Source organism: Tursiops truncatus, chromosome 13, assembly GCF_011762595.2.
Source record: "Tursiops truncatus isolate mTurTru1 chromosome 13, mTurTru1.mat.Y, whole genome shotgun sequence".
NCBI lineage: Eukaryota > Metazoa > Chordata > Mammalia > Artiodactyla > Delphinidae > Tursiops > Tursiops truncatus.
In genome coordinates this window covers 63,402,944-63,429,993 of record NC_047046.1, presented here as the reverse complement: position 1 = coordinate 63,429,993, position 27,050 = coordinate 63,402,944, and the positions used below count along the sequence as shown (strand labels likewise).

The following is a 27,050-nucleotide window of genomic DNA, read 5'->3' as shown; positions in this document are numbered from 1 at the left end:
AACCGCTCTGCGAATGCTACACCTCAGTAAATACTCACTGACTGTCCTGAAAATCTTCCCACAGCAGGAAGAGGAGAAAGAGGGATGTTCTCCATGCCCTGGGGACCCCATGATCATTAGTCCCTAGGCAGGTATAAACCCTCTCAAGGTTGCTCCCCACCCAACCCTCAAGATGAGCTCCTTTTTTATCGTTTACCATCCCTTGCCACCATTAAAACGAGTCCTTACCTCTTTGCTTAGTGGCTAAGAGAGGTCATGCAGAGGCCAAATGGAAATCACTGGGGGGACGGATGGAAATGAAAGTTACATGACCCCTCCCTACCCTCCAGGGATCACAGCTGGGCTTCTGTGGGAGGCTCTGGCCTGGGCTGGGCTATGTGGGCAACGAAGGGCGCCCTGACACCGAGAAGTGGGTGTGTGCTCATTTGGGGCCTTGGAACACCTTACACAACACTTGCCAAATGTTCACCAGGGTCCTGATCTGGGCAACCCTTTGCTTGGTCCTCAGTTTGGGATACAGCAATGCATGCAGCACGGACCTTATCTTCCAGGATTGTGCTGTAGATGATAAGGAGGCAAAGCCCATGCTACCTGAACAGGAGGAGTCCCTAAACTGGGGCAGGAGACCTGGGTTTGAGTTCTTACTCATCACCAGCAAGCTCGAGACCTTCCAACACATGCCTTCCTGCTCTGCATGGGCCTTGCCTCCCAGCAAAGGTGTAAGGGGGAATTAGTCATTCTCTACAGTGGCATCCGGCGCTGAGGCTTTACCTTAGAAACAGTCTGGAAGGGAACACTCAAAATCAGTAGTCAAGCAAGCATGGAGCTAGTGAGAGCAGTGGTATGTATTTAGCTGGAACGATCAGTGCAGGTCAGGGGTTAAGAAGGTTTACAGGGGAGATGGGTCTTGAGTGAGAGGTTCGGGATGGGAAAAGTTGGAGGGGTGGAGAGGAGGGGTCTAGCCCCACTGTGTGTCAATTCTGGGGGGACCCTAATCTGGGTATCCTCTCCCCGCCAGAGAGTATGGCCTCATGGAGTGGCCTGGGTGTAAATCAGGGATGGAAAGAATGCAAAAGGTGGTGGCCACCTTGGAGAAAATGGGTGAGGACCACGAGGTGAGGGCCCCCGACTACAAGTGTGCAAGGGAGGCCTCACACTGTGGCTGACAGGTTGGGACGCCTGGTTCAGGCTCAGAGACCCAAGTAAAATCGTCAAGGAGGGCCTACAGCTGTCACTGAAAAATCACCAGAGAAATCGTTTTTTCTTTTTTCTTTTTTTTTTTTTTTTGCGGTACGCGGGCCTCTCACTGCTGCGGCCTCTCCCGTTGCGGAGCACAGGCTCCGGATGCGCAGGCTCAGCAGCCATGGCTCACGGGCCCAGCTGCTCCACGGCATGTGGGATCGTCCCAGACCGGGACACGAACCCGTGCCCCCTGCATCGGCAGGCGGACTCTCAACCACTGCGCCACCAGGGAAGCCCTCTTTTTTTTTTTTAATGTATTTATTTTTGGCTGCGTTGGGTCTTTGCCACTGCACGGGCTTTCTCTAGTTGCAGCAAGCGGGGGCTACACTTCGTTGCGGTGCACGGGCTTCTCATTGCAGTGGCTTCTCTTGTTGTGGAGCACGGGCTCTAGGCGCGCGGGCTTTGGTAGTTGTGGCAGGTGGGCTTAGTAGTTGTGGCGCACGGGCTTAGTTGCTCCACGGCATGTGGGATCTTCCCAGGCCAGGGCTTGAACCTGTGTCCCCTGCATTGGCAGGCGGATTCTTAACCACTGCGCCACGAGGGAAGTCCGTCACCAGAGAAATCTTGGGTAGAAGATACCCCTCCTCAGAGGCTCTCCTCCTCTCACCCCTGTAGTGCAACCACTTGGGGGGGTGGTCCTTCCTTCATTTAACATTTATGGAGCACCTCTCCTGTGGCCGGATGCTGTGGATAGAAAGATGAGTAAGACACAACTCCTGCCTCCAGGAATGGTTTATAAGATGGTGGCGTGGGTGCCGTGGTGGAGCTGAGCCCGGACTCCAGGGACACCCAGCCCAGATGGTGGGGCAGAAGAGGGGAGCCAATGCTGCTGCTTCTCAGGGGAAGCAGAAGCCAAAGGTTCAACCCTGAGAGGGTCACAGAGAAACAAGGCCGCTGAAGGCAGGGGAAATGTGGTGGGAGGGGGAGGGGTAAGTTAGGAGTTTGGGACTGGCATATACACACTACTACATATAAAATAGGTAACCAATGAGGACCTACTGTGTAGCACAGGGAACTATACTCAGTATCGTGTAATAACCTATAATGAAAGAGAATGTAAAAAAAAGAATGTATATATATTCGTGTAACTGAATCACTTTGCTGTACATCTGAAACTAACACAACACTGTAAATCTTCAACAAAAATTAATTTAAAAAAGCATCTGTAGGCAGCTCCACAGAGCTGCTGCCCCTACCGTTGGCATCTCCAGAGCACATTTCTGGAATCAGGAGATGACAGAGTCCATTCTTCCACATCTCAGAGCATTCTTGAAATGGACTCAAACTGTTATGTGCCTCTGGCAGCTGTCGGGTTTCCCCAAGTAGGGTGGGTTAAGCCCAGCACTCCCAGAGGAGCCGCCGCCTTCAGCGTCGGGGAGGTGCATGGTCCCCAGCCATGGCGGTTTCAGGGCTGCCACCTCCCCACCTCTTCTGCCTGAACCTTGAGCTATGACTTTCCTGAATTACAGCCACCTTAGGGGACACCCTTTGTGTTGTTTTCAGCCACTTTGGCAGCGGCAAATTGAATATGGACTTTGCTAGAAGGTGGGGACAGAGGGAGGCGGCAGTGAGAGCTCTGGAAAAGAAAAGAGGTGAAAACTGACATGGTGGAGGCAGAGGGCACCAAAGCCAGACGCCTGTGCCCTAACGCGCCTGCTCGGCAAAGGGCCTGAGTCGGTGCTGGGGCCACGGGTGGGTGTGAGCGAGGGGTGGAGGCAGGCAGCCGAGGGGCCCAGGGGAGAACAAGGCCAGGAGCATGGCCGGGAGCGGGCAGGAGTCGGTGCCAAACTCCAGGCCGGAGATTCCTGGGGAGGTGGGGAGGGCTCCCCTCGCGCCTGAATCTTGCCCCCTGCCCAGGGCCATGGGTGCCAGGCACCGCGGAGCCTCCTGACTCTGTGGGCGCCTTTGTTTCCTGGGCGGGCTGCAGGTGAGAGGGTATCTGGCGAGTCATCCTTCGCCTCCGCCCGGGCCGTGCCAGTGTCAACAGTGCAGTCCGTGGTCCAGCTGCCCTTCCGTGTCCTCCCACAGGCTGGGTGTGGTGGGAAAGCAGTGACAAAGGGCTTCCTGACACACGCATACCCTCCCCTGACCAGGATCTGAGAACCCAGGCGGGCCTGGCAGAGGGGGGCGCCCCAGCTTTCTCAGCATTGACACCCACCCCCTCAGCCCAGTGCCGCCCACCCAACACCCTGCCCAGCAGGCTCAACTTGCCTACCTCGTCTCCATCCTCTTCAGCCAGGCTGGGCCAGCTTCTCTGCCCCCACTTTCCCTACTGACTCACCTGCTGTCACCTGGAAGGTCCCACCTTGTCCCTCTGTGTCTCTCTCAATCCCACCCAACCCCCGGAGCTCGGGCTCAGTCCTTCTCAGCAGCCCCCATTCTCGCTGTGCAGATGGATCCCCCAGATCCCGGCCTGCCCACTTGGCTTTGGGCTGCCTCTGTACGCACGTCTGTTGCCCCCCAGGGACTGCAAGGCATGGAAGGCAGAGTGTTCCCCCTCCAGCCCAGCACCTGATGTACAAAGAGGTCATGTATGTCCCTAAGCACCCTGGTGTGGGAAGGAAGGACGTGGTCCTGCCTGGTGGTATCACCCGCTGAAAATCCTGGGCCCACTAACCCACCTATGTGACTTCCAATGAGACGGGGACCTTGGTGAGCCGGTCCCCTCTAGGATACGGAAGCAGTCAAATCACAGAGGGAGATGGTAGGCTGGGGGCTGGGGGAGCCGCACATCACCACGAAGAGTAGAGGAAGAATTAATACAGAGAGTCCAGGTGACAGCTGGGCATGCCAGGGATGTATGCAGCAACCTGGGCTTTTCCCAAGGAAGAATGGAACAAAGGCTGCTGGGAGGTGTGCTGGGAGGTGTCCCCAGAGAGGGACGTGGGCCCGGGATTAGAAAGAGCTGCCTTTTATTTTTGCAGCCGGGTGGTGGGGACACAGGTGTTTGTGATGTTATTTTTATGCCTCTTTGTATGTCTGGAATATTTCATCAAGAATTTTTAAGAGAAAGAGGGGCCTGAGGCCAAGACAAAGGAGGTGGCTCTGGAAAAGACAGAGGGAAGAGTCTTGAGGAAAGGCAGGACACCTGCAGTGCAGGTGGGGGAGGAGCAGAGCTCCAGAAACGGGGAGGAAGCTGCGTGGAAAATCCAAGTCGTGAGTCACTGGGGCTCTGTCCAGAACTCGCCAGAGCGCGGGCAGGATCGAGCCAGGGGTGATGTCATCATGCGAATGGACCACAGATGAGATCCGATAAAGTTTACTAGGATACGGAAGCATCCCCTTCTGTGGTCTGCCAGTCCCCTGGATTTTCATCTGTGGCTTATAACTGCTTCCAGGCACTCAGGCATGGCTGTCGGGGGAGGGTGGGAATTTCCAGTATTGTTGTTGTTGTTTTCAAGAAATCATTTAAAAGTAGCTGAATTTCCTTTTCAGCATGCCTGGTGTTCAGAATCTGAATCTCTGAAGAAGAGCTAAATTATGTATCACGGGGAGGAGGGGGCACTGTGGAGGGGAAATGATTCACTTTACAAAAATGACTTAAGTAACAATGCCTTTAGTGGGCTTAAATGAGATTTGAGGTGTTAGGCTGTTTAGACCCAATCTTGTATGGAAAGCAGAGCTCACCTGCCCGGGCGTCTTGGCCTGTTCTGCTGCGTCTCCATCTGTTTCGGGCCCAGTGGGCAGTGCCGAGGGTGGCAGCCCACCCTGCAAGGGGTTCTGAGGAGCCTCTCACCACTGGCCTCTCCCCCAGGGAATGAGACTGTGTCTGTTGCTTTTCAAGTCTGCCTCATAGGGCTCTACAGGGAGCCCACCTACTTTTTGCCCACCCACAAGGCTGCTTGGACCACAGGGCCTAGAGTCTGAGCCGAGAGGAGGGCAGATGGCTGATGGCAGGTCTGGGCCACAGGCTGTGGGAGCACGGTGCTTCTGGAAGCCTCGATCCTAATGACTCAGTGGATTTTAATATTATTTAGAAGAAAACCGTAGTAACACGCTAGCCACTGGCCTCTGGTCTAGGTTTTACACCTAGTGCCTGTGGTATTAGATATTTCATGCCAGCCTGCTCGTGGTTGGCATGGTGGTGTATCAATGAGTCTGGTGTGAATAAAGAGTCTGTCTCTTTAGGCAGGGGTTAGATTTGCCATCCTTGTCTTGCCCAGGTTCGGCCACACTGGGCCATTTGCCAGGACTAGAGTGGATCGCAGAATATGTCCGGGTGGGATTTTCTGACCTGTGGACCTGAAGGATGTTCGCAAAAGAGACCAGGTGGAAGGTGTGGATGGTTTTGTGTAGCCTGTGCCTGTGATGGGTTCTTTGCTGCTCCTTCATGATCAGTCTGCTCTCTAGAGTCTCTGGGAACATCCCTGTGTCTGCAGTGTGGAGGCGTCGCTTGCTGTGGACATCCGAGTACTGTCCTCAAGTTGAGCAGGTGGGGAAGCACCTTAAATGGGAGTGGGAGCTGAGGGGTGTTCACAAGAGTGGGTAGAACTTACTAGAAGCTCCTGGCACTGCCATCAGAGGCCGGGTGAGCAGGGGAAAGGGGCCTGTGGACCCTGAAATGGGCAGTGTGCTATGCTGCCCAGGCAGGGGTGGGCAGTGCTGCCGTGTGTGCCAGGGGCTATGGAAGGGTGCGTGTGCTGCTGTGTATGAGACAGGATGCAGTCTGCTTCACGGGACTGGAAACTCCACCTAGAGCAGCCCGAAGATCAAGGAGAGACTTCTGGTTAAACATGATGACTTGCCCACATCCATTTATCTCTGTCCCCTTTCTAATCATCCCCCTACCCGTGGCACTAAAGAAACTGACAGAGCTCAAAAACACAAGGGCAGTGAGAACAGGAGAGGAGCTGCCGGCAGGTGAAGGATGTCGGCAAAGCTGTGGAAGCCGGAAAGTCTATGGATGCATGGTTACTCATTTAGCAGAGAGATGAAACCCAAGTGTGGGTAGTGGGAAGAAGCCTCTAGAAGATTCATCCCACCCCCGCCAACCCTCAAACAGATCAGAAATGGGAGTTTCACATACTTCTGAAGGTGAGGTGAGGAACGGGTCTGAAAACTGGGCAATTGGTTGAAAATCTGCATAAAGAATCTTTAGACCCCAGATCCCCTCCTGCTAACTCCCCCTCTCCACCTTGGTCAAAGACTAGAAGTTTCTTTTCAAAAGGAGATGATTCAGAGAAGTTCTGGACTCTAAGACACTGTGTGCAGCTGGGAGCGAGTTTGCACACTGTACTCAAAACGAGAGAATTTATTTAAAGTTTACATCCCAAGTCATGAGACTTGCAGCTCCTCTCTACTCTGCTCCAAAAATACTGGCAGCCCAGTGTCTGTCCCCCAAGCGGGGTGATTAGAAGTTTCCTTTACAAGTAAACTGATTGGCCCAAGAGGAAAAAAGTTCGACACATACAATATGTGCGAATGTGTATGTATATGTTCATATGTATGTGTTTACCTGTATATGTGTATACACACACACGTGTGCTTGAGTGCATGTGTATGTGCAGGTATGTGTACATATGTTTGTGTGTATATACATACTTACACATACATATATATGTTTGTGTGTGTATACATTCCCTCAAAGAAATGACCAGATTTCTACCTAATCCCTCATAGAGAAATCACTGACTTTAATTTAGTGTCTTGCTGTTAAATGTAAATGCTGGTCAAGGGTCACCTGGCATTTGTGAAAAGAAAACCTCCAACATGTGGGATCAAGAGAGGGAGAAAACACATAAACTGGGGAGAAAAAGGAGCTGAAAGGATTAGAGCCAAGTCTAGGAGCAGAAAAAAACTTCAAAATAACTATAATTAATGTCCTCAGAGAGATAAGAGGAGATAATGCAACCCTAAAATGAGAATGGAGGCTATCGGAAAGGAACATTCAAAGAATAAGGCAGAACTCTAAGAAGTTAAACATATAATCGCAGAAATTTAAAAATCAGTGGAAGATTTGAAAAGTGAGTTGAAGGACTTTTTTAGATAGTAGGAAAAGAAGACAACAATGTAGGAACTAGGATAGAAAAAAAATGAGGAAATTTAGACGCTCAGTCCAGGAGGGTCAGCAGTAAGGGTCCCAGAAACAGAGAGCACAGACACTTGAGGAGAAGAGATTATCAGAGAAGTTATAGGAGAAAGTTCTCAGGACTGAAGGACACATGCTTCCAGACTCTGTGGAGGAACACAGTGGAGGGAACAGACCTATCACAAGGCCCATCCTTGTGGAGTTTCAGAATGTTAAGGACAAAGAGAAGATACATACCACTTTCAGAGAGGAAGAAAGTAGATTGAATACAAAAGTTGGAGCACAGAACAGAATTGGGCTTTCCAGCAGAGTCCCTGGAAACTAGAAGACACTGGGATAATGCCCCCAGCCTTCCAAGGGAGGGTGGTTTCCACCTTAGCTTTCTATTCACAGCCAAACAGACTACCAAAAGGGAGAGGAAATAAAGTCGGTTCGTATAGGCATGGTCTCAAAGGAGGTACCTCCTACACACCTTGTACCAATGAAGCAGGAGAGTGGCGTGTATAGTAGACAAAGTAATGGGCCACCAAAGATATCTGCAACCTAATGCCCAGAACCTGTGAAAATGTGAGGTTACGTAGCAAAAGGGAGTTAAGGTTACAGATGGAATGAAAGTTGCTAATCAGCTGACCCTGAGATGGGGAGATGATCCCGGATTATCCCTTTAGGCCCAGTGTAATCACAAGCGTCCTTAGAAGTGAAGGAAAAAGACAGAGGAGCCGGTGAGAGTGATGCTGTAGGGGAGGTCGCTTGTTCTGGAGATGAAGGAAGGGGCCATGCCAAGCAATGTGATCACCCTCTGGAAGCTGAACATGGAGACAGCCTCTAGAAGCTCTTCTCCCCTAGAGCCTTCAGAAGGAATGTGACCTTGCCAACACCTAGATTTTAGCCCAGTGAGACCCATTTCAGAACTGCAAGGTAAATATATTTGTGTTGTTTTAAGCCACTTAGTTTGTGGTAATGTGTTACAGCAGCAATGGAAACTAATACAGTGTGGGATCCAGGAAACAAGGGGGGGAAGTCTTAGGTGACAACTGTGCAGAAGGCTCAGGTCCAGACTGGAGTTCGAGCACGGGGAAGTCTGGATGCGATCCCTCCTGGAAAAAACCAAAAAGGAACTGACAGATTCCTAATGCACTGAACTGTTTGGGGAGGGATTTTAACAGTTCCGGTAGTCAGTTTGTGTGTAAATAAGTGTTAGGCACATACGGAGCCACTTTTAACACTAGAGAAAATAAATTATGCAAGAAAGGATATCACGTGGCTCATCTGTGAGCAGTAGCCGTCCAGTGACAATAGTGTGAACACGGACAATTGATTTAACCAAAATGGTGGCATCACTGTGTTGGGAGGATACAGAGGACAGAAATGTGGGCTTAGAGGAAGTGGGGTTGGGGGCATGGGAAACCTCATCTTCCATTATGGGGCTCTAATAGATAATACCTGAAAGTGGAAGCTCTAGAAATGGTAATATAATGCGTGTGCTATGACCTGAATTGTGTCCCCCCGGCCCCTCAGAGTTCAGATGTTATATCCCTAACCCAGGGTGTCTGTATTTGGAGTAAGGATGTAGCTAAGGTTAAATGAAGTCATAAGGCTGGAGCCCCGATTAGCATCCTTATAAGAAGAGACACCAGAGTACTCACTCTTGACTGTGTGAGGACACAGTGAGAAGGTGGTTGTCTGCAAGCCAGGAAGCAGGCTCTCACCAGAAACCGAATTGGCTGGTACCTAGACCTTGGACTTCCTAGCCTCCAGGACTGTGGGAAATAAATTTGTGTTGTGTAGGCCACCTGGTCTATTGGTATTTTGTTATGACAGCCCTACATGACTAATATAGTGTGTTATTTAGAAATATGTCACTAAAGAACATAAGAAATAGCTAAAATAGTTGGGAGTGGTTATCTTTGGGAATTGGGACTCTGTGCGGAGGTCTGGAGCAGGGACTGCTGGTTTTCATCGTTGGGTTTTTACTACTTTTGCTTTTTTCAAGCCATGTATATGTGTTAATTTTTTTAAGTAAATCAATTAAAAAACACTAAATGGAATGTACTGGCCTAGGTAAATGTAAAGTTCAGAAACAGGGTGATCTTCAGGAATAGTTTGATGAGGTCTCCAGCTCCATTTTTCTGCAGCTCAGTGCTGTCCTCGGAACTCTTTTATAGTAACAAAATGGCTGCAGCAACCCCAGGCCTTGCATGTGCCTTTGACATCTCTGGTAATGGAGCTTCTCCCTAAGAGGTCCCCAGCAAACATCTTATGTGATAGGACTTGTTTCAGTCACCATGGCCAGGGAGCTGAGCTGAGGTGATTGGCTTAAGCCAACCATAACCCACCCCTGAAACACACTGGCTATGGGGGGTGAGTGGTAATCTGGGAGGAAATTGGTGTTCTCTTGCCAAGAGGAGGGGTGAAAGAATCGTGAGTGGCTCAAAAGAGCAAGTGTCCACTACAAATATGTTCCTCTGGAACGTATTTTCCTTCTTCTCCTTGTGAGATGTACATCCCTGCTAATGCTTTTGATTGGTTGGTTGGTTGGTTGGTTTGATGGCATTTAAGTTAAATGTTAACTTTTGCCCATGAAATAGGGAAGGCTGGACATAGAGAAAATGACTTGATAAGGGAAGTTAAATGGGGGAGGGCATCCCACGCCATATAAGGGATGTGGGAACATGAAAAATGAGAGACAGGTGAGTGCAAAGCCCTCTTCTTAGGAGAAGTGTGCACAACTGTGATTCAGTGGGACACGATCAAAGATTTCAGGGTAGTGTGATTGAGGGACGACTCCTAGACAGTCCCTTGACTCCACATCTCTCCCAGCCAACCTACCACAGATGCTGGAAATTACATCATTAGAAACTCTCCTCTGTGTAAGAAATTCCCATGACCACTGGGAGGGGGTACATTCGGCCATTGCCTGTCACTAAAGCAGAAGCTTTAGTTTGCCAAATCCTTCCTGGACAGCTGCAATGGGAGGAGATTTGAGGTGTGGGAGGGGAAGAGGGGAGAAGCATCCGGAGGGGTGGGGCCCACTCAGCACAGGCGTGGAGGTGGGAGGAAGGGAACCAGGTGAGGACCGCGGTGGGGCGGGGCAGCACCAGGTCCTTAGTCCCTGGAGAATTGTCCTTAACCTGAGTCCTGATAAGGGGAGCACTAGACGCTCTCTATGCCTCAGTTAACCAGCTTGCCAAACTCACCAGCTCTCTCCATCCCCTCTGACGGATGCCCACAGCTGGAGGAACACGTGGGGCAGGAAGGTGGCTGTCCAACACGTCCACCATGTCTTCTCCCACCAGCTGAGCCGAATGCTTTCTTAAAGGCAGCTGGCTCACTTCCCAAACCTGTTTATGCCCGTGGAACTTGCTGTTGTAATTATGAAATTTAATTATTGTGCAAACCAATTAAATCCTATTGCCAAAAAAAGAGAAAGAAGAAGAAAAAATTGTTTCAGTGAAAACTCAGGTGAAGCTTTGGAAAGACTCAAAAAAAACTAGTCCATTTAAAAACATGCTGTTGAGTTAGATGTGGGTGAAACAACTGGGAAAGTTTGGGGAAATATTCACAAAATCAAGGGAGACTTTTGTACTCAGATTATTTTGCCAGTGTATTTAATTTCTCATTCCATTTTAAAAAACCATAACTAGAAATTGTAGTGTCATATGAGTGTGATTTATGCCCGAAAGACAGTAGGGACCATTACATCCAGGAGATGTGAAGATAAAGAAAGGTCTTGACTTTACATCCAAAGTTTGGTGAATGAATGTACCAACATACAGTAGGTGTTAAAATGTCTCAATTCACTGACTAATCATCTCAGCTAAGAGGGCTTCTACCATAGCTTGTTTGCGGTGGGCTTCAGCTCCTGGACACTCCCTCTGCCCCCACCCCACCCTCGCTCTGAATCACAGGCTGGTATGCAGAGCGAGATTACACTTTGGGGCCACAGATGCTTAATTGGCTAGGTTTCCCAGAGCTGCAGAATTGGGAGAAGCCAAGGAGAAGCAGGGAAGAAGTTGGGGATGGCTTCAGCCTGGGCCAGTCCCTCTGCTCCCTCCCAGATGTTACCCGGCGACTGGAGCAATAAGTTCTAGTCCAGCCTGCACTGCTCCCCATTCTTCCCCAGACAACAGGGAGCAGGGTGATTCCACACCTGAGTCTCAAGCCCAGAGGCAGCTGGCATTTGGGTTCTTTATCTGCCCTCACGGCTGCATCTCCTGCTTCTCTGCACACGTCTACTGCTCCAGCCACACCTGCTCACTCACCGCCCTGATTAGGCTAGACCACTCCCACCTCTGCATCTCTGCTAAGAGTGTCCCTTTCTAGACGGTCCTTTGTCCCTACTCTCCATATCCTCCCCATCCTTCGTCTCTACTTACTGTCTGCTGCCTCCAGGAAGCCCTCCCTGATTACCCCCTGAGTTTACTGCATGTACCACCCTCCTGCACTTAGTCTTGACTGCCTTCTCATCTTTCCAAGATATGGGATAATTTTAGGTGCTGAAGGGAGGTTCTCACCAAGGTTCACTGACCAAACCACACGTTCCCCAAGCTATAAAAATGGAGTTCTTCTGGAGACCCTTTCTGGATTTTATTTCAGACACTCCCACCTAACAATCACCACCCTGCATGATTGCACAAATTTCACCAGTAAAGCTCCTGCAATGGGCGTAGAGATTCGGGAGTATTTGTCCTAAAAATCTGATGCGGGAGAATCAATGGACTTCCGAAGGGCTATATAGCACACTGGATTCTGTCCCTGAGTCCCCAGTGCTAGAGGGAAAATTGCAGGAGTTCAGTTCAACTCAGTTATTTCCAACGAGTTTAGATCAGAGACTTCCTGTAAGCAAGGCACTGGGGTGGGGGCAGGGGGCAGGGAGGAGTAGGGATGGGTGGGTCCAAAGATGAATGATACACCATGGCACCTCCCTCCAGAGCTGATGAGCTGGTGGGGGAGATGGCGACGTGCGTGAGGGACTAGGATGCGTGATACACAAAATGCAGAGGGAGGCGGAGCAGCCAGGCAAACTTCTTACAAGAGGTGACAGCCGGGGGGATCTGGCGGGAAATGAGAGGGTGAGCCCTGAAGGTGCGCAGGACAGCCAGGACGGGTTCTATACTTCACACGGATGCAAGTAGTGCTTCCGGTGGGCCCTGATATGCCTGGTGGCCTCTCTCAGGATCATTTCTGGAGGGGAAGCTGGTTGATTGAGGCAGACAGCTCTTTCCTAACTCATATGATGGAAGTTCCAGGGAAGAGCTCCGACTGGATTCTCCCAGGCGCCAAAGATTGGATGACACTGCTGGAGGGACACATCCTGGTTGGCCTGGGGCAGCCACGTTATGACTGAGGTCCCCAGGTAACTATCATCAGTTCCCCTTTCACTCTCAAAAGTGGCCTTGTTTGGACAATGAAAGGTAGTATCCACATTGAGGGGAGTGATACAGTCCCAGGGAGAGAAGGGGCAGCGGCCACAGGGGGCAGCTTCAGAGGCAGCCTGGGCCAGGCGCTCCCCTTCTGCTGTGGGGTCGCCCGTCCCCTTTCCAAACACCCTTTACACCATCCACACTGCCTGGGTCTTACTTACTTGTATGTCACTTGCAGATTTGTCTTCCACATCACTGGGATGCAGAGTAAACAGTGGAGTTTAAAAATAAAAAGCAAAATAAATCCCTTTCCCAGGGGACCAGTTTTTTTTCCTTCCACCTGAGAGGGGGCTGGAAACACTTATCTCTGAGAGAAAGAAAGCCTGGCACTAATGATTCCCATCACACTGGACACCAGGTGAGCTAGAACTTTCTGGAAAGCAGGTTTAGATAAAGGGAGGAGTGTGAGTGATAGGACTCAGGGCACCAGGAATAGGACAAGGGCAAGACCCACCCGCCAAGGGGAGCCCTGTCATCACTGAAGGCAGAGCAGGCCTGCCTCCTGTTTTCACCGTCTGGAGCTCCGAATGCCGCTATTGCCAGCCTCCCTCCCAGCGCCCTCTGGTTTCCCCTCCCAACACGTGCCCACACCAGCCTGAAAATCCCAGCCCCACTGGGCAGCAGATCCAAGCCGGCAACGTCGGCAGCGCCCGTCTCCCCAAACACCATCAGCCAATGACATCAGGCACAGAGAACCTTCTTGTTAAACCCATGAGACCCCCTTCCTCCCCTTGCCCTTGCAGGGGACGAACGCCGCTGCCACTGAGATGCTTCCTCCATGAGCCCGGCAGACATGAAGGCTTTATTCTCACATTTTCTTATGGAAAGAAACCTTTCTTCCCCCAGATTTGAACTGTTATTCAATATTACAACCCCGAATATTCTTTGTCACCCCCCTGTGCCCATCCATGTTCTAGTGAGCATTAACCATCCTGTCTCACCAGCCCCGCAGTGGGCGCCCTCCCCCTTCCTACCCTGGCGGTTCGGCCAGGGGGCAGCTGGGGGGGGCGGGGGTCTGGGCAGCCATTACCCTCCCCCTCAGCTCCTCCAGGCCAATATCTGCTGGAGCCCGTGCTCAGATTTGCTCAGCCCAGGAATACTTCCCTGAGGCCAGAGAAAATAAAACGTGTGTGACTGAGCACTTGGGCCTGTGCTGGGCAGCCTGAGCAGAGAGATTAGGCCTTTGTTCCTTGGACGGGCTCTTCTGCTCCCCACTCCCAGGCCCAGGCCTCAGCTTTGGCTTTGGCTTTGGGCTCAGCCCTTTCTCCTTCTCAGGCTATTTTAAGATTCTAGGCCAAGGTGACAGAAATTCAGACCTCCAAGGGGCCATCACCCCCAAAGCAATGAAGAGGATTTGGTTGCCTTGGAAGACACTGTTCTCCAGCGACAAACACTCTCTCTCTCTCTCTCTCTCTCTCTCTCTCTCTCTGTCTCTCTCTCTCTCTCTCTTTCTCTCTCTCCTTCTCTCTCTCTCTCCTTCTCTCTCAATCAAAGCAGACCAAACTGGAAACTGGCCTGGTGCCCTGCCGGGCTAGGTGTGATGACCTGGACGTCAGTTCATGGATTTCCCGAAGATGCCCCCGGGGCTGAGGGCCACCCTACTGCTCTTCAGTCTGCTTGGCAATGACTACACACACACACACACACACACACACACACACACACACACACACACGTCTCACACACACACACACACACACACACACACACACACACACGTCTCTCAGCCTTCCAGCGGGGTGGGGTAGAATGTCCATTCTGCTGGGTGGGGTCTCAGGGCCGAGCAGCACATGGTGTACAGGTGTGTCTGAGGGCTGGGAGTCCTCTGTCATGTGCTCTCATGGCTGGGAAAGTGGCCTCAGGAGCAAACACAAGTTCTCCCCCAAGGCTTGGCGGTGCTGCTGTTCATTCTGTTTAGCAAATACTTTGCTGGGGGGTTAGGGAGGCTTACAAGCAGATTCTTTCCTTTAGTGGGTAAATAAAGAGGCATACAATTAATCACTAATTCAATAAATGTTTATTGAGCACCTGCTATATCTGGTGTTGGGGGTGGAAGGAACAGAAAAAGGCTGGGTGGAGTCTGGCTTGCGGGCATGGGCTGGGTCTCTTTCTGACGCCCCTCCGGAAGGCAGTGGCGATGAGCCTGGCACAGGCCATGTGCTGGGGAAGGATGAGTTATGGCTGAGTCACTGCCCGGTAGCCAGAGGTGTTCCGGTTGCTGGCGTGCACGGCTGTTTGCCTCACCAGCTGGGGGTCGTGCTGGCCTCCCCACTTGGCTTTCCCACACGGTCTCTAACATTTTGGTCGGATGCAGTTGTGCTTCAAGTTGGAAGGATCATGCTGGTCTCTGGACCTTCCTCCAAGTCCCCCGCATGGGACGTGGCCGCCCAGCGGGGCTAAGTGATGGCCCGGGTACTAACTGGCCCTGAGTGCTGTGTTTTGGGGTCAGTTGTTGTTTTTAATTAATAGACTATTTTTAAGAGCACTTTCAGGTTTATAGAGAAATTGAGCAGAAAGTACCGAGAGTTCCCATATATCTCCTCTCCTTCCCCTCCCTCCGAGTTTCTTCTATTATTAATATCTTGCATTAGTGTGGTGCATTTGTTATAATCGATGAACTGATACATTATTTTTTTATTGAAGTCTAGTAGATTTACAACATTGTGTTAGTTTCAGGTATACAGAAAAGTGATTCGGTTATACATACATATATGTATATATCTATATACTTTTTTTTCAGTTCTGTTCCATTATAGTTCATTACGAGGTATTGAATATAGTTCCCTGTGCTGTACAGTAAATCCTTGTTGTTTATCTGTTTTATATATGGTAGTGTGCATCTGTTAATCTATTGATACCTCACTATTAACTAAAGTCCATAGTTTACGTTAGAGTTCATTCTTTGTGTTGTACAGTTTTATGGGTTTTGACAAATGTGTAAAGCCATGTATCTACCATTACAGTATCATACAGAATAGTTTCCCTGCCCTCAAAATCCTCTGTGCTCTGCCTGTTCATCCCTCCCTCTCCATTGACCCTTGGCAACCACTGATCTTCTTTCTATCTCCATAGTTTGGCCTCTTCCAGAAGATCATACAGTTGGAATCATACAGTATGTAGCCTTCCCAGACTGGCTTCTTTCACTTAGTGATATACGTGTAAGATTCCTCCATGTCTTCATGACTTGATAGCTCATTTCTTTTCAGCACTGAATAATATTCCATCGTGTGCATATTTAGTTATTAGTTTATTTGTCCATTCACCTACTGAAGGACGTCTTGGTGGCTCCCATGCTTGGCAGTTATGAATAAAGTTGCCATCAACATCCGTGTGCGGGTTTCTGTGCAGACGTAGTTTTCAGCTCCCTTCGGTAAATACCTAAGTGCGCTTGCTGGACCCTATGGTAAGAGCATGTCTAGTCCCGTAAAGACTAGACAAACTGTCTTCCAAAGTGTCTGTGCCATTTTGTGACCTCGGGTTGGTTGATTTTAATATCAGCGGAAAAACCAAACTGCAACCTATGCAACGCAGCCTCTGAAGGATCCTGGGAAGAGAAGCCACTGCCTCCCTGTCACCACAGACCCTCAGCTGACCCACCCTCAGTAACGGCTCATCACTGCAGGCCTCTCCTCACTAGATGCTGGGCAGCACTTTTCACGGGAGCGCAGTCATTCCTGAGCCGCTGTCGCAAGCGCTAGGCGCTGGGGACTTAGCAGTGAGCACAGCTGTCAGCATTCCCCCCATGGAGCTGACCTCCCAGGGAGACTGGTCTTGCCGCCCTCACCTGAGAACATACAGGTGCTGGGCCCTGTGCCAGGTGTCTCCCTCCATGTTCTCATTTCATCCCTGCTTCAACCCTGGGAGATAGGAGGTCAATGCCGTTATTCTAACCGTTTTGCTGGTGAAAATCTAAAGCAGAGAGAAGTTAAGTCATTTGTCCAAGGTCACACGGCTGGTCAATGGCAGGGGCAGTCTGGATCTAACCCACAAGGCATTATGGCCTCCTGGGAGCTGCAAGACCCTGCAGCAGAGACCATGACCTCACTGTCCCCTGAGGGCACCTCTCATGGCCTCTGCCCCTCCCTCTGAGGCAGAGCCGGTCCCTTCAGTATCATTCCTGGGGGGGGGGCAGGGGGGGGTGTGCGGTGGGGGGAGGCTGTAATCTGCCTGCCACCATCCAGCATCAGACAGCCTTCCTTCTAGCCACTCATGCTTGCTGACAGCTTCTGTGGGGGCCAAGGTAAGCAGGGCACAGCCTGAACCTCCCCTCCCACCACTGTAGGGTGAGTGTGTTCAGGCCCCGGGCTGGGAGTCTGGGACCCACGTTCCGGTTCTGCTTGTCTTTGGTATGACTTGAGGCGAGTCCTCGCTGGACTTGGGTGCCCTGGCTGTAAAGTGAGGGATTTGTCGGGTTCCTCCAGCATGGGCATTTAATTTTTTTCAAAAAGCCGTTAGAGACCCTGAAAAGAACAATATCAATTTTGTATAACATGTTGATTGTAACTGCTGTGGCAGTTCCTAGAAGAGAGAGGTTAGTGCAGATTAAAAAAATAAAGAAAAAGATTTCATGAATTTGCGTCAGTTCTCAAGGCAGCGTCTCTACAAAGGTGGCTGATGAGAAGAGGGGTCTTTATCGATGAGCAGAAAGACCACGAGGGGCCAAGGTCACGTGTGCAGCAGGCTCTGACCTGCTCCCAGCCCAGGACCTGTCCCTCTGGGGTTTCCAGGACCAAACATGGCCTAATCCACAGGCACTGTTTCATTCTGGGCATAGACTTTCACAGTCCCCAAACCATGCTACCCTCTGGCTGGGCCCTTCTGGTTGACGTCATACAGGCTAAATTTTCTACGAAACTCACAGACCTCACAGGAACAGCTGAAAAAGGTTCTGAGTCTGAGGACTTGGTTTGAGCAGGGATGCTTGAAAGTTGGATGCTTCTGAGAACATCACTCAGCTTCTCTATGCCGCCGTCTTCCTGACTATAAACCGGCCTGGAGGGAGTTTGCAGGCAGGAACCACACCTTTCCATGTGTGCATCCCCAGCAGGTAGCAAAGACCCTGGGATACTGCAGATGCTCACTAAATGGGTTAAATCTATCCCACCTGCCTGACAGGTATGTGGGAAAATATTTTTTTAAATTATAAAGCGTCACGCAGGGCTTCCCTGGTGGCGCAGTGGTTGAGAGTCCGCCTGCCGTGTCAGGGGGCACGGGTTCGTGCCCGGGTCCGGGAAGATCCCACATGCCGTGGAGCGGCTGGGCCCGTGAGCCGTGGCCGCTGAGCCTGCGCGTCCGGAGCCTGTGCTCCGCAGCGGAAGAGGCCACAACAGTTGAGAGGCCCGCGTACCAAAAAAAAAAAAAAAGCATCACGCAAATGTTAGGTAATGTTAGCTAATATTAATGCTAATATTAGTTAATATGAGTGTTAGGCTGTTGGTCATACAGTTCCAATTCAGTTAGTCTTCCTATTGCTACTGAAAGCTAAGAGCAATCAGAGCAAAGGGCATAGGTGTTTGTGGCCACACATTTGCAGACAGATGTGGGCCTCCCACATTCCCGGTGTCTGTACACTCAGGGAGGAGAGAAGAGGGCATGAGGATGGAGAAAGGGAGGGATGTCGGATTGCACAGCCTGGTCAAGGGCCAACTGTTTCTCCCTGTGTCATCAGGCTGGAGCCAGAACCCTCTGCTCCTTGACCGCTGCTTCCTTCTCTCCTTGGGGAGAACCACGAGCGTGTGCCGTGCAGAGGCCTGGCCCTTGACAGATAGCACCGGCTGGTCCTGGAGCCAAGGGCTGTGGAGACGGAGTCGGGGTGATGCCCTTTGGCCCATTTCCAGCCATTCCTGGAGATTCAAGAAAACAAGTCATTAGTCTGGAGTGTTCCTTAATGAGAGCAAGGCAGCCAGATTGTTGGGTTTGAGACCCCCCAGGTCAGGGTCTGGGAAGGCACCTGAAATCATTAAGGACCTTTTCCTGGCTGAGGGGCCATGAACTGGAAACTTATCTCTCCAGAGGTGAAGTGGTACCCAACACCTGGGAGGATGATGGGGTGTGGGGTGGGTAACTATTAGCTTGTAAATTTGCTGACTTCACATTCTCACCTAGAATCATAATTTTATTTACTTACTTTTTTTTTTTTTTTTCGGTACGCGGGCCTCTCACTGTTGTGGCCTCTCCCGTTGCGGAGCACAGGCTCCGGACGCGCAGGCTCAACGGCCACGGCTCATGGGCTCAGCCGCTCCACGGCATGTGGGATCTTCCCGGACCGGGGCACGAACCCGTGTCCCCCGCATCGGCAGGCGCACTCTCAACCACTGCGCCACCAGGGAAGCCCTATTTACTTACTTTTTAAGTTGAAAGTGACCTTAGCAATCACTCCCTCAGCTTGCAGATGAGAAGACTAAGGCTCAGAGAGGGAAAGAGGCTTGTCCAGAGCTCCTGTCGACTCCCCTTGTCTCGCAAGCCTGGATTTTTTTTCCCCCTTTTTTCCCTTATACCATTATTTTTTGAGGCTTAGAGCACGTTCCAAGAAAAAAATCAGGACACTGAAAAAACTTATCCATGCTATTCATTCACTCTCAACTTGGGGAAGCTGTTGGCTCTAATGACCTTTCCAAATTAATAAAGTCTGTACATGCTCAATTGTTTGTTGCACACATCGAGTTACACCTCTAAGTGGCTGGAGGGACTTGCACGCCCGCCTGGAATATTTAGCTCGAGGGCTGTGCAGCCAGCAGACGTGCTATGTAGCCTAGGCAGGGGAGCTGTGGCCGGATTTCCTGACAAAGGAGGCAAGGCCTGTTGTCCTTCCCAGAGCCTCCAGGGAACAGCCCACCGTGTGCTCAGAGCCCGTGGCAGACAAAAAATGTTCGTGACAATCTCTGTCCAAGGCTCCTTTCGGAGATTTGGGGGGAGAGACAAACCTTCCTGACAGGATAGGATAGTTCCCAAGCAAGTACTTGATTCTGCTGTGTGACGTTCAGAGAAAGCAGAGGTGGGAGGTTCTGGAAGGCTGGTTGGAGGAGGTGGAATTTGATGTAGATCCACTAGAAAGAGTAGGATTAGGTCAGGTGGAGGCCCCAGGAAAGGGCTTTCTCGTCAGGGAGCAAGGATAAGAATGAGTCCGCGTGCCTCGGGGAGGAAGCAGGCACGGGGCATGGGGGTTGGGACTCCTGGGTGGAAGGAGGCCCCACTCTGGGGGGTGATGGTATTTGGACTCCAGGAAGTGGTCACAAGAAGACCCTGTTCCTTATGCTCAGACACCTCCATCTGTGACTACGTTGCAGGAACACCATGCTTACAAGCCGTGGGTTCCCTGGCCCAGAGTCACACTGCCTAGTTTGCCCTTGAGTCCTGGTGACAGTCTCCCTGTCTGAGCTTGTGAGCAGCACAGGCTATTTTGACTTCCAAGATGAAGTGGACAAAAGTCTTGTAGAGAAATGCTGTGTATGTTGTACTGTTACTGCAGGAGGATTTTTTAAAAGTTGTGGTAAAGTACACATAACGTAACACTTACCATGTTAACCATTTTTAAGTGTACAGGTTAGTGGCATTAAGTGTATTCACGTTGTTGCACAACCATTGCCACCATCCATCTCTAGAACTTTTTCATCTTCCCAAAATTAAACATGAACTCCCCATTCCCGCCCCTCTCCCCAGCTCCCAGTAACCTCACTATTCTACTTTCTGTCTCCATGAATCTGACTACCCGAGATACCCATATAAGTGGAATCATACAGCATTTGTCCTTTTCTGGCTGGCTTATTTCACTTAGCGTAATGTCCTCAGGTTCATCCATGTTGTAGGATATGTCAGAATCTCCTTCCTTTTTAAGGCTGAATAACATTCCATCACATGCATAGACCACATTTTGTTTACCTATTCGTCCCGTGGACACTTGGGTTGCTCCCATCTCCTGCCTACTGTGAGTAATGCTGCTGTGAACATGGGTGTGTGAATATCCGTTTAAGTCCCTTGCAGGACGATTTTGAGCTTTTAAAAAGAGGTGCTTCAGCCTTTCAAATTATCAGGGGTGATCAGCTGGCCCTCGCTGCTATCACTCCACGAGGAGCAGATTGGCAGCTTGCCGCTCCCCGCATGTGAGGACTCCTGCCTTGAGCAGAGCTCTTCATTACCCTCTGCCAGGGACACAGATTGAAGGCTAGACTCTGTGTGCACGTGGCCTAAGCTGCTTCAGTCTGCGTGCTAGCCAGTGTCAAGGCCTCTTCGCCTTCACTTCTTATCCTGAAACACATCAGTCATGTTGAATTTGTCTCTCGCTGAGGTAGCAAGTGCTTTGCACTCTTGCTTGGTAGGTTCTTTCTCTTACCTCCTAAAATGTATTTAGCCACGATTGTAAAAGCCAAGGGAAATCACTCAGGCACCGTTCTCCCTTCTCGTCCTGTATCCTCACCACCCCCACCCCCTCCAGAAATCTCCATGCGCTGCTGAAGAGCTCAGGGGCATCCTGTCTTGAAGCATCACTACCTGTGGACATTAATTGGCTCTACAGATCCCAGACTCACCTAAAACACATTAAAGTGATGGCATGCTCAGGCAGAAAGGCAGGAGAACTCACAGTTCAGGTTGGCATTGTCATTAACTCAAGTCTTTGGTGTCAACTCCCTCCCTCACCGAATGTCCTGCCTGGCCTTACAGTCGACCTCTGAAATGCATTTTCTGGCCTCTGTTGGTTTGTGTCAGCTCTTGAACATTATTTAAATGTAGTTTGGGGCCCATGCATGCAATTACCATTGCGTTATTATTCAGAACCAGATTGTTAAGATTCAAGCAGCTGTACAAGGAGATGCCCTGTGCTGTGAGGTCCAATTTAGGAGGGCCTTCTGAGCTGGCGAGCAGGGTTGCTAGGCAACCCCATGCTACAGAAGAGGAGGCCTCACTCCGGAGTGGGAAGAAGCCCAGCGCCTTCAGGGAATTGGAGGCAGTGGTCAATCTGAGACTGGCATGGCGCCGGGGAGGGGGAGGGAGGCGACGTGGGCTGAACCCGTGGCCGCAGGAGGGGGGATCTTGCCAGGGACGCCCCCGCAGCAAGCACACGTTGTTCTCGGGAGGGGAGAGTGCTGCTGGGAGTGAGAATGCAGAGAAGGTGCAGAAGCCAGAGGTCGGCCACGAAACAGCTGAAGGATACCCAGAGCAGATGCTAATATGTTTCTCCATCCCTTTCTTCTCTTTGCAGGAAATGAGCAGGTTTGCAGAAAAACTGCTGGCCTGAAATTTAAGAAGAAGGCGTCGTTGCTTGTGAGTCTGAATTTTGCTTTCTTAGGTCTGTGGTTTGACAATGTTCCTGGGAAGTGGGTGGGTTTCCCTGTTTGGGGCAGGGAGCATGACCTTGATGGAGTCGGGCTTTTGGTTCTTCTGGAAGGTGCCTCTGGCTGGGTGGGGCTGGACCCAGAGGTGTAAGGCTGTGAAGGTGCATGGTTTGAACCCTGGCTCTGCCCTCTGAGTGGAGGGTGTACCCACTGGCTCACTAAAGAGAGTCGCTCCCTTGTGGTTGACTGGTGTGTGAGGAAAGCAGGACTCCTCTGGTATGAGGAGGATGTGCACTTTTTTTTTAACACTGGGGCCACAGACAGTTTGTACAGTTCCAGGTTTGCTGCTAGGGTGACCTTATTTAGAACAGTAGATTCTCATATAGGCCATTTAACAGTGTGTTAAACTGAGAGCAATCCTATGACCCAATCCATGACTCAATCGGAGAATATTATGAATTCACCAGGCACCTGGCACTACAAAAGAAGCATCAGGTTCAGGCTCTGTTTTGGAGGAGCTGTCAGTCCAGTGTGGGAAGAGAAGACATCTGCACATGAGACCATGAGAGAACTTTATGAGAGGGCATACGTCCTGCTCTGGCCCGGATTGCACAGGCAGAAATGCTGGTTGTGAGAGTGGTTAGGGAAGGCTTCCTGGGGAAAGAGAGACGCGAGCTGGGCTGATGGAGGAGGGAGGCTGTTCCAGGGGGAAGAGAACAAGGCACAGGTGCCAGGATGGGAACACCCAATGGCTCACATGGAGGATGTCATAGACATGGGTCTAATGAGGGAAGGGAGGAAACACTGGTGACACTGGGCAGGGCCAGATGGTACAGGGCTTGAAATGGCTTCATGAATTCCACAAAGAATCACGATGGAGTAAAGTGTCCCTCATCTATGTAAGTAATATTAAGTTTCTGCCAGTTTATGACTCATTATGTGAAAATGGCCATATGGATTTTTCAACAAATTTGAGGTTGTATTTGAGATTAATATATACACTGGATAGATAACAGGAAATTCACATTGGGCGTACTCCTTGTATCTCAGTGAGAGAAAGAGAGAGAGAGACAGGGAGAGATACAGCCTTCTCCAGATAGCTGCAACTAAGGATCTTGAGATCAGCGGTGGGGACATACCCTAAGCTCCAGGTGGACAGCCACCAGGACAGTGCTCCCCATGTCCACTTGCTGTTCCCTGGAGCTGCTTTTCACACAGGGAGCTCGAGGTACTATGCCCAGTATGAGGAGCAACTGGGGTTTATTTATTTAACAAAGGTTAATTAATTATTAGTTCCAAGCAAGCAGGAGAAGCTTGCTTGTTCTAAATGTCAGGAACAACATCCAGTATTTAGGTAGCCTTGCCGTTTGCAGCACGCTTGACCGTGTTGCCTCATCTGAGCCTCACCAAGCCTCCGTCAGGTAGTGCCGTTTTGCAGATGAGGAAACCGAAGCTCGCAGTAGTTAAATATTTTGTTCGAGTTTGCTCAGCTGGTAGAGCTGATGTTCACACTGACTTTCCACTGCACGTCACTAGATGTCTGATTAGGGAGCAGGCCTTCTGGGTCTGCCCCTGCCTCCTTCTCATTCGTCCTGGGGAAGGAGAGTGCTGTGCGGTCCCACCAGGTCTGGCTGTGGGAACTCTGTTGTGGCTGGTCACCATTTTGCTGTGCAGCCTTTCATGAGATGTATGATATCAGACTGGTGGTTTTGACTGGGCAGGAAAATGGTTATGGTTCTGCCCTCAAAGACAAAGGCTCATGTGTGCGTCTATCACCAGGGATAATCCTCTGGAAAGATGCAGGAGGGCTGCACTTGGAGCCATTGGTGACTGATTTAGGTTGGGTTCTCTAGAAGCAGAGCCTGAGACAAGGATTCAGGTGCACACGATGTAGCAGAAGAGAGCATTAGGGAAAGCTTGTAAGGGAGAGGGAAGCAGGGTCAGGAAGGAGGAGCTGAGCAAAGATGTGTCAAGGCAGGTCTCTCCTTGGCTGGGTGCCCAGCAGGAAAAAGGGTCCGAGTGGGGCATTGGTCACATTCACTACCCTGCCATGAGCATCACTGCTGTGAAGACAGCCAAATGTAGTTTCCACCTAACCTGGCAGTAATTTTCATTGCATTTTAAGAGTATAGGCATTAAAATAGAAATCAATGGTGTCAAAGTCTGTCTTCACTGAAATAACTATGTGCTTTTCAAAAGTATGATTTTATTCTTAATAGGTAATACAGTTCCATGGCCCTACATGCAAAAGTACCAAAAAGTGTACTGTGAAAAATCTCCTTCCCACCTCTGTCTGCAAGCAGTCCAGCTCCTCCCCTGGTGACAACCAATATTACCCAGATTTGGGGTTACTTGCCGATGATAGTCTACACATATTGACAATGGTGTGGTTTAGATTTCAAAGTTTTGGTGAGTCTGATTGCAGTACAGTAAGACACCACCTACTTGGTCCTCAAGAATCAATCAGTAAGACTGAGTCTTTTCCAGAACAGGTTGAGCTGAAATGTACCTTTTATTTGGAGAGAGAGCAGTTCACCAAGTCAGCTCTCAGTGGAATGTTCAAAAGGCATAAAACCTTTATAAACACTTCCAGACTCCTTAGAGTGACTATATAAACAATTGATATAAGAATTGCAAATTCTTATTATTTCCTCATTAAAGCAAATCACCTATAAAAGAGCTTGAGATGCTGTGCTACAGTCCTTGAAATTTCCAAATATTTTAAATAATTTAAAATTTCACGAAATTCACTAATTCAAATCATTGCCGTCTCACTGCATTTATCATCTAATGTCATTTGCGTATCGTTTGATAGCTCACTGAAAGGTGTATTGTTTCCAAAGTGTGTTTAGATCCACTGCAGTGTCAGCACCTTGTGAATTCTCACTGCGGTTTCCTTTTATGAAATGACTTCACTGTGTAATTTGGAGATACTTTCTCAACATAGGAGCTGGTCAGCGATGGCATGGGCTCCGTTGCTGGTGAGCTCCCTGTCCTGGGAGGTGTTGAAAGAGCAGTCTGTCAGCAAAGTTACGAAGGAAGTCTACTCTACGTGACGGGCAGGTTTAGAAGACTTTTAAGTTGCTGTCGTAGCTGCGTCTGGTTTATGCTTCGTTATCATTATTACCTTTATAGGCCATTTACCTCGCTTGAAATGCAACCTATCGGGCTCACACTGCACACTTATCTTCCGAATTTTGGTTCCACAGGTTTTGTCTAATGCCTATAAATGTCCAAGTAGAACTTATTTTGTCATCTCATAGGCCTGGCGTGTATGTTTTCCTCTTTTCCGCTCTCCATTGTGTTTACATTCTCTCTCGGGTCGCAAGAAAACCCTCTAACTTGTGCGTGACCTGTTCAAGCCCCAAAACGGATCTTGGTGTCACACCCACGAGGCAATAAAAAAAAACCTCATTTCCGTCCAAGAAATAGAATCATTATCTTGATTGAAATAATATCTTTCCTCAACCTGCAGCCAGATAAAGGATCAAATTGGTGGAGTTTCCTTATCACAGCACAGAGTTTGCAGGGCCCCGAATAATGGCCTGTGAGCTGCAGCTGGGGGCGAGTTCTATAAGGCAGAGCCCGCATCTCCTGGGCTGATTTGTCTTATATGATGTCTGGCGCAATGTAAAATAATTCCATTGACGACACATATTATTACATTAAACGGAGAAGGTAGTGTAGAGCCTGGAACAGTGAGAGCGATGTATGCAACTACTGGTATGATTATGGTGGTAGTTTTTCATTAGGCAACATCTGACATGTGTGGGCAATTACAGGAGTGACTGAACGCTGTAGATGTTTTAGGATGTAGACTTTTAGGATGTGACTGTTCCAGCATCCTATGTTCACTAGGCCTTAGCTTCCCAGGACTGCAGTCAGAGTAAGGGGATGACTGGGTCCTAGTTTGGGGGTGAACAGCCAGAGGCCAGAAAAGCAACATCTTTGGGAAGGAAAATGAAAGAGCTGTGGGCAAGGAGGCAGGGGTCCCGGGCTCCAGCCCAGATCCACCACTGTCACCACGCAGATGGGGCTTTGGGGTTCCAGCCTGCCTACTGTTCAGAGAGGGTTACACGGGGGTGTCAGGAGAAGGAGGTGAGGCGATGTTTGTGCAAAGTCCAGGATACTAGCGGCAGTCTCAGTCTTCCCTGTCCCCTGTCCACTGAGAGGGGAGGCTCTGCGATATCCCAGGCGTTTTTGAGTGCTTACTCTGAGACAGGCATATTATAACGATGCTACGTGTATGAACTCAACCCTCACAACAATCCTATGCATGAGAAACTTGGATTATCTGCCTTTTACACGTGAGAAGGAGCAAAGAGTTTCAGTAACTTGCCCAGGGTCACACAGCCAGCCAGTGGTGGAGCTAGGATTTAAAGCCCAGCAGTCTGGTTGGAGGTCTTGAAAATTTAAAATAGACCACATCAGGACTAAATAATACAGTTCAAACATCTGGGGCTTTCTACCAAGCCGTAAGCTATGATCCTGTGATAGGGAGAAATAATCATAATAATAGTGATGATGACGGTATCTTTGCAATGTTCCAGGAGACCTAAAGGTGGTTCCTGTGGCAGAGGTGGGACACTGAATGAAATTCTAGCCAAGGTTCCTGATCTTGGGCACCTGGTAGCTCAGATCCTTTCCTGGCTTGGGATCCTGCAAAGCTGTCCCCAGCTGCACACACACTGTAGAGCACCAAGGGATGCAGGACTTGCCCCCAGGGACTTGGCCTCTGTCTGGTCCATTCCCCCATCTTCCTGGAGAGCCCTCCCAGGCCCTGGGGGCCATGCTGTCTGCCAAGACTTCTGCAGAGAAGGAGACCATCCCCCTACACCCTGCCCCACTCCTGCTTCACTCCCTCTCTCCCCAAGCACATCGTAAGTGAAATGAAAGCCTGTATCTGCAGAATCTTGTTTTCAGAGGAGTGCTGGCCTGCCGGTGGGCGTTCCTGATTACCATGGTAATCACCAGCAAAATGGAGTGATTTTATAATACATTTCCATCAGAAATATGAACAGGTGTGCAGGGGAAATCAACATTTATCAACAAGATAGGTCTTGGGAGATTAATAGTGAATTTTGGATT

At 50.0% G+C, this 27,050-nt stretch overlaps 1 protein-coding gene across 3 annotated transcripts in view; it reads left to right on the top strand.

Moving 5' to 3' along the window:
- ZBTB7C (zinc finger and BTB domain containing 7C) overlaps positions 1–27,050 on the top strand; it is a 365,025-nt gene that overhangs the window by 200,823 nt on the left and 137,152 nt on the right. For all 3 annotated transcript variants that reach the window (XM_019937025.3, XM_019937024.3, XM_073790701.1), the window contains one exon: positions 21,890–21,951. The gene's annotated coding sequence lies outside the window, so the exon portion shown is untranslated. The remainder of the gene's footprint in view (positions 1–21,889; positions 21,952–27,050) is intronic.